Genomic DNA, 6,709 nt, shown 5'->3' on the forward strand with positions numbered 1-6,709 from the left:
ATGGAATCCGAATTCATAGCCTTAGCGGCTGTTGGAAAAGAGGTTGAATGGATTAGGAATTTATTATTAGATATAAAACTTTGGCCTAGTCCTATGCCTCCAATTTCCATTTACTGTGATAGTGAGACAACTCTGTCAATGGCCTATAGTGGTACCTACAATGGTAAGTCCAGACATATAAGTCTGATACATGAATTTGTTAGGCAACTGATTCAAGATGGTGCCATCACTATAACCTATGTGAGGTCAAGTAAAAACTTGGTTGATCCTCTTACCAAGGGCTTGGCCAGAGAATTGGTAAGAATGACAACTAAAGAGATGGGATTAAAACCTTTTACTTAGTCACCTATAATGATAACCCAACCTGAACTGAAAAACCATCAGTACTGGGTTTAATGGGTAACAACAAGTTACAGCAATGTGACTGTTAGCACTGACATTGAGAAATTTTCCATCACAACATAAACGGTGTTGTCTGTTATGATGAGAGGTTGAGATAAACTCTTAATGAAGTTCTGAAATGTGTCAAATAACGGAGCACATAATGGAACTTCACCTATGTGAACATAGAAGTGGTGCCGCTTCTCATGAGGGTTTGGGTTTGCTCTCGGGATTGTTCATTAAACCAGGAAAGAAGTACATGGCCATAACAGTGCTGAGCAAAACTTGAAACTCTTGTAGAGACTGGACATTTTTATGGGTATAGGTGTCTCCGGTCTGTCTTGAGAGTAATTGGTTTAAGATCTTATCACCAATAACTTTGACAAGACTCTGAGATAACTATACTAACAAAAGGTTTAAGTTGATAAACACCTTTTTTATGCATAATTGTGTCATAGTAGTTTTGGATTGAGAGAAAACTATGTAATTGATCAATCAATGTGGGGGATTGTTGGATTTTAATCTCATAAGAGATTAAATCCAATTAGTTTGATTGGTCAATTACATGAGAAATTGCACTTGCACACTTGATTGAAAAATCTGTTTTTCTCTTACAAAACCTGGTTTTGAAATTGTCCCACATTGGATAATTATAAGGATTATTTTCAGTATTTCAATAGGAGCTGATTTACACTCCTTAGAATTAGTAGAGGAGAGTATGGGGATTCGATACCGCGCAATGCGCGCGCATGTGTGCGGCACTTTAGAGGCGCACTTTGCTCGCACCCGCATGGCTCGCGATGGACGGCTCTGGTTTTGGTGCGTTGATCACCGTTGATGAGATCAACGGTCACGATTCGATCGGGTGTGTTCAAGAGGCACAATTCAAAGTTAACAGTCACCAACTGTTAACTACTTTTTAAACAGTCACAATGTTTGAAATTGTAACTGTTCAATGTGCCTTCTCTAAACCAGCACCTACCTTTTCTTCATACCTCTTCACAAATTATTTAAGGAGCATGATTCAGACTCCAAATCACACAATTTCAAAATTCACTCTCTCTCTCTCTCAGTCCGGTCTGCTACAGTCTAACAAAAGGTTTCTCTGGAAACTCTTCAACTTTGCTGGTTGCAGTTTCTCACCCAAGGCTCTGTTGTATCCTAGGAACGAATTTGTTTGTAACCCAATAGCAAACTCAATAAAACTGAGTGAGCAAATAACATTATAAAGACAGTGTCTTCAAACGTGACTCAGAGCTTCTCCTCCTAGGTTACAGTGACCCCATCTTCCCAACAGGAAGTTCCTGTATTTTGGTTGGGGTCAATCCGACCCTGTGTTGTCACCATGTTCTTTTGGGCAGTCATGGGTTTTCGAGCAATCAGTTTGCAGTTCTGGAACACCACGGCTGCATTACCAAAGATGAAATCAACAGTGCCGGTGATGTAACGGGTCTCTGTAGAATTGGCGGAGGGAATGCGCATAGAGGGTGTTCTGGTATGCGTCGATGCGGCAACGGTTTATGACGGACTGATCTGCTCCAACTCTCAGCGCCACCGCCTGATGCTTCTGCGGACCTGCTGTATTTTGGAACAGATGTCTTGAGCTATGAATCCATCGCCCACGGCAGCTGCAATTGGAAGATATAGATCACATTACATGTTCATCATATGAATCTTCAGTAATGATGTACATGTACCAATGGACTGTGCAAACAAATCTGCCAACGCTCAAGTGAATCCCTGCTGCCATCACTTATGCTCGTGAGTGGCAGAGGCAGTCTGCTATACAGTGTTCATGTAATTTGTACAGTAATAACATAATTTATGTATAGAAAGTGAAGTGCTATTACCAACAGTTTTAGAATTGAACGTGGTCGACCCATCGTCAACCTTGAGGCTGCCTGTAATGATGGTTGAATTCATGCCATCACCAGCAAGCATCACGTTCTTCTTCCTTTTCCCTATCTCCACATTTTCCTTGTACGTTCCTTTCTTCACATAAATCACATACCGGCTCTTTCCGTCGTCCGGCGCCGATGCCACAGCCTCCTGCACCGTCCTGAAGTTCCCACTATCGTCTTTCGCAACTACAACATCGGGTTGGATCTCTGTGGAAGAAGAAGCCTTGAGTAGCTTTCTGTCCTTCTTCTTCACCCAAGATGGAAACGTCCCGTTCAAGAGTCGGAGCGCATCGACCTTGGACGGGGAAATTGCCATCAACAGGGCCAATGACGTCCTTGCCCTGGCTATCAGATCTTTGAGAATGCCGTCCATGGCTGATAGGGCCGATCCGTTGAGTCCGTCGTGGCAGGTCACATGGTTGGTCAGCACACTACTGAGCCATGCATTAGCATTGGCCATGGAAGGGTTGGTGCGAGTAAGTACAGTCGTAGTGGAGTCCATTAAACGATCGATGGATAGGTCCATCAGCGCCCATCAGCGCTACGCAATCGGCCAATGCCGCTTGCTGTGGTGGGTCGTTGGTCCGAGCGTAGACGCTACGGGCCACCTCAATGGCATGGCTTGTGACCGACGCAAATTCTTTCAGGAACATCTGGAGAATATCTACATCACTGGGCCTTTTAGATCCATCGTCCACTGCTTCGTCGGAGACCAAGGAGAGGCGTGAGTGTGTGTGGACAGGGAAAGAGTAATGAGAGGAGCGGTAGAGAGATGCTAGAACGGTAGAGGAGACGAGTATGGTAACTAGACAAACAACAATGAAGAGGCTCTTACAAGAGGTTTTCCTCTTGGGACTGGGAGTATGGAGGATAGGTTGGTGGTCCTTTGCCATCAGACAAGTAGTGAAGTATAGTTAGGCGTTCTTGGTCTGGTTCATCAGCTCTTCTTTCTTAATTAAATAGGGAGGAGAGGACGCAGGCCCCAGCATTCTTCAACTATGGATGGGCCCAAAATACCATTTGTCCAAATTATGTAGAACATAGTTGCATAGACCCATCACGGGATGGTTGGTAAGTCATAAGTTGAATGGTCCAAACGTCAGACCCACTTTTATATCCAATTCAAACAAAAAGAATTAATACGAAAAAAAAATTGTTTTTTCGAATACTCATAACATTATAACAATCTTTGAAAGTTGGTGGATGGATTTGTCTTATGGCTTAATAGCAAATCGGGAAAGCCCACGCAACCCCGTAACTCATATTTAGGGCTCCTTTTATGTCTATATGAATATTTATCAATTCCTTAAAATATATGCTGACCTGGAACAAGGTCATAACAGGCTTATAACCATGGTTTTTAAAACCAACCCGGTGACGGAACCGGTCAGGGGTCCGGTTATCGGGTCGAATGGTTCTATCGTTCGAATTGAATGCTCGGCCTATTTTGATAAAAATTTAAAAAATGGTCAAAATCGTTTAAACGATTAATCGCCCAATTCAGTGGTTTGTTGACCAAAATCAACGGTTTTGGGGGGAAATCCGGTTTTTGGGAAAAACAGAAACGATCACCTAACTAGTTCCCGGTTTTTCCAGTCCGACCATCTGGTCCGGTCTAGGTTTAAAAACCATGATTATAACTAAGCTATTAAACAAACATCCATGCTTCTCTTAAGGCATGATTTGGTTTGAAGGAGAAAGTAGTGAAAGGAAGAGAAAGATAAGACACCTTTATAAATCTTGTATGAATTCCTTGCCTTTCCCTTCCTTTTCCTATTTTTTCCTTCAAATCAAACATAACTAATGGAGCGCAATCCGGCCGGTCTTAGGTGTCAACGATTTTGCCTCTGACTGGAGCAACGGGGAGCCTGAAACGGAGAAGATGAGGGAACTCTGAGGGAAACCCGGTGAGATAACTCCAAAGCTCAAGTTAGTATTCTCTCAAAGGCAAAGTAAAGACCAGATGGTGCAAAGTTCACATGCATTGTTGTTGGGGGTAGGGGGCCTTTTATAACCACTTCGCGCACTCACTCCGAGGCCTCTGTCAGATCGGGTATGATTATCTCTGTTTCTGCCAATTCGGGTGTCATCCTTTCTGCTGCGACAGAACCGCCACTGCTCCTTGTCGGCACCGTCTCTATAATTGGAGATGGCGGTGGCAGGTGGCCGTTTGAAGTGCGGCCGTCAAGCGTCAGATCCCAAGTCAGTCAGGTGCGCCGCCCCCTGGGTACGAACTTCCTCGGTGTTAGGCATGATACGGTTTGTTCAGTTTTGGCGCCCTGGAGGTGAAGTGCTGGAGTGGTGAGCGAGGTGAAGTCTCAAGTTCGGAGGTATGTCCTAATTGCCATAGGGCAGGCCAGTTCGGTGAGGCGTGTCCCAAACTGCTATAAGGCAGGCCAGTTCGGTGGTGTCCTGAACTGTTTTAAGGCAGGCCAGTTCAGTGAGGTGTCCCGAACTGCTACAAGGCAGGCCAGTTTGGGTTTTGCTTGGGCCTAAGGGAGAGTTTGGGTTCACAGTAGTGAGTTCGGGCTCCTAGTAGGGAGTTCGGACCGTTGGTTCCTTTAGTGCTCTTGCCTTGCGCGCTGTTTGTGTCGAGCTGTTGCCTTTGCCATGTGTTGCGTAATTACAAGGTCATGCCAAATCTTCCTTCATCAATTGCCCCCCACTCCTCGTGCCAAGGGTCCTGCCCGGGCGCGGGGAGTTTCGCGAGGTGGGAGGTGGATATGTCCAGTACTTCGGACCCTGATAGTGCGAGGTGCATTGCCAGGGCTCTTCGGTTTTCTCGAGTGTCCCAAAAGGCGGGAGACGTGCCTACCTGCTTACAAATGCTAATAGACGTGGCAGTGCGCGCTTATTTCAAATTTCAAAAAAGCGCGCCGCTGGGAGACGTGACAGCGGGTCTTTTGATTTTGAAAAAAGCACACCGCTGACATTTGAAAGGCGAGGAGACGTGCGCTGGCAGTTGTCAGTTACAGAAAGATGTGCGCGACGCATCGTCAATTTCAGAAAGATGTGCACCGGCGCATCGTCAGTTCCAGAAAGACGTGCGCCAACATTTCGTCAAATTCAGAAAGACGTGCGCCAATCACGTCTCGGTCTCAGGGGACGTGCGGTCAGCGTGAATGTGGGCCGTCGGATTGGCTCTGATCTACACTGTTGATTCTCGGTTACTGTGGGTATAAATAGTAGGGGACCCTAGTCGATTTGTCACTTTCTTGAGCTCGCGTCTAGGCCTTTCAGTTCGCGTCTAGGATTGCTATTTTGCCTTCAAGGTTTTTTGCTTGTTCCAATTTCCAGAGCCTTCAAAACTTTTTTCAGGTGAGTACTTTCCTGAATCCACCTTTTCTCCTCGATGTCTAGCTTGGATAGTTCAGACGATTCTTCAAGTAGGTCTGATGTAGGTTCTACCCCCCGATGGCCTTAGTGGTCCTGAGGTGGAACTTGAGGACGACTTCGAACCCGTAGGCTGAGCCGCTTCGGGCAATTTGGCGTCTACCTCTCGTCGAGGTCGGATGCTAGATAGGTTTGGTCCTTCGACCATGACACCCGGGGGGCTCCAATCTCTTATTATCTCTTACAATTTGCCTGGGGGGTATGCCTATTTCATTCCTTCGGGTAGCTTTCCTTGGGAACACGGTCCTGATGAGATCGTGATATTTCGGGAGCAACTCGCTATGGGGCTGCGATTGCCTTTCCACCCCCTTCTCGTCGAGGTCATAAACCATTTCGGCGTTATTGTTGACCAGCTTCATCCGAACTCTATTCGTAACTTGGTGGGGACAATGTCCCTTTTTTGCGAACAGGGCTTCCCTTTAGACTTGGAGATATTCTCCTCCATTTTAATGCTCAAGAAACAAGCAGGTTTTCTTCCCGGGGGTAGGCGGGCGTATTACCTGTCTCCTCGCCCTGGTTTTAAGCTCTTGCACGAACTTCCCAACAAGGTCCCGGCGTGGAAGCGGGACTACTTCGGGGTAAGAAGTGCACAAGGGTGGCCTTTTTAGACCGGGTGGGGGGAGGCCACCCCTGATTCTGGTGTCACTCTCAATAAAGAGACGGTGAAGGACCTCTGACAATGGGCACGACTAGGGCTAAAATGCAATCAGTACCTAACGAAGGCCAAGCTTATTGCGGCCGGCCTGAGTTCGGGTAGGTTCCTTGCTCAGAGGTTTCTTGTTCGCTTTGTTCCTTCATTTTTTCTGATGCCGAACTCTTTTCTGCAGGTGTGATGGACTCAGAGAGGACTCGCGGGGGGCGCCTGTTCCAAGGCATGAAGAGGAGGAAGCGGGTTGCCAAGCGAACTCATATCGAGCTGCCCCAGGATGAGGAGCCTCAAGTTCCAGACCACACGTCGGAGGATCCACCCAGGGAGCCCAAGGTGGCTCCTTCAGTGCAGGAAGCGGCAGAGGCCCCTTATGCCGAGACTACTC

General features: G+C 46.7%; 1 pseudogene across 1 annotated transcript; it reads right to left on the reverse strand.

Annotated features, from left to right (window-relative positions):
* Positions 1 to 1,576: 1,576 nt before the first annotated feature.
* Positions 1,577 to 3,175, reverse strand: LOC148875459 (pectinesterase 2.1-like; annotated as a pseudogene). The gene is made up of 2 exons (XR_016104977.1): positions 2,232 to 3,175; positions 1,577 to 2,009 (listed from the first exon to the last, which is right to left on the reverse strand). The product of XR_016104977.1 is annotated as a pectinesterase 2.1-like (transcript).
* Positions 3,176 to 6,709: the final 3,534 nt, after the last annotated feature.

Source organism: Nelumbo lutea, chromosome 1 (assembly GCF_056320005.1).
Source record: "Nelumbo lutea isolate HS-2025 chromosome 1, American lotus-T2T, whole genome shotgun sequence".
Classification (NCBI taxonomy): Eukaryota; Viridiplantae; Streptophyta; class Magnoliopsida; order Proteales; family Nelumbonaceae; genus Nelumbo; species Nelumbo lutea.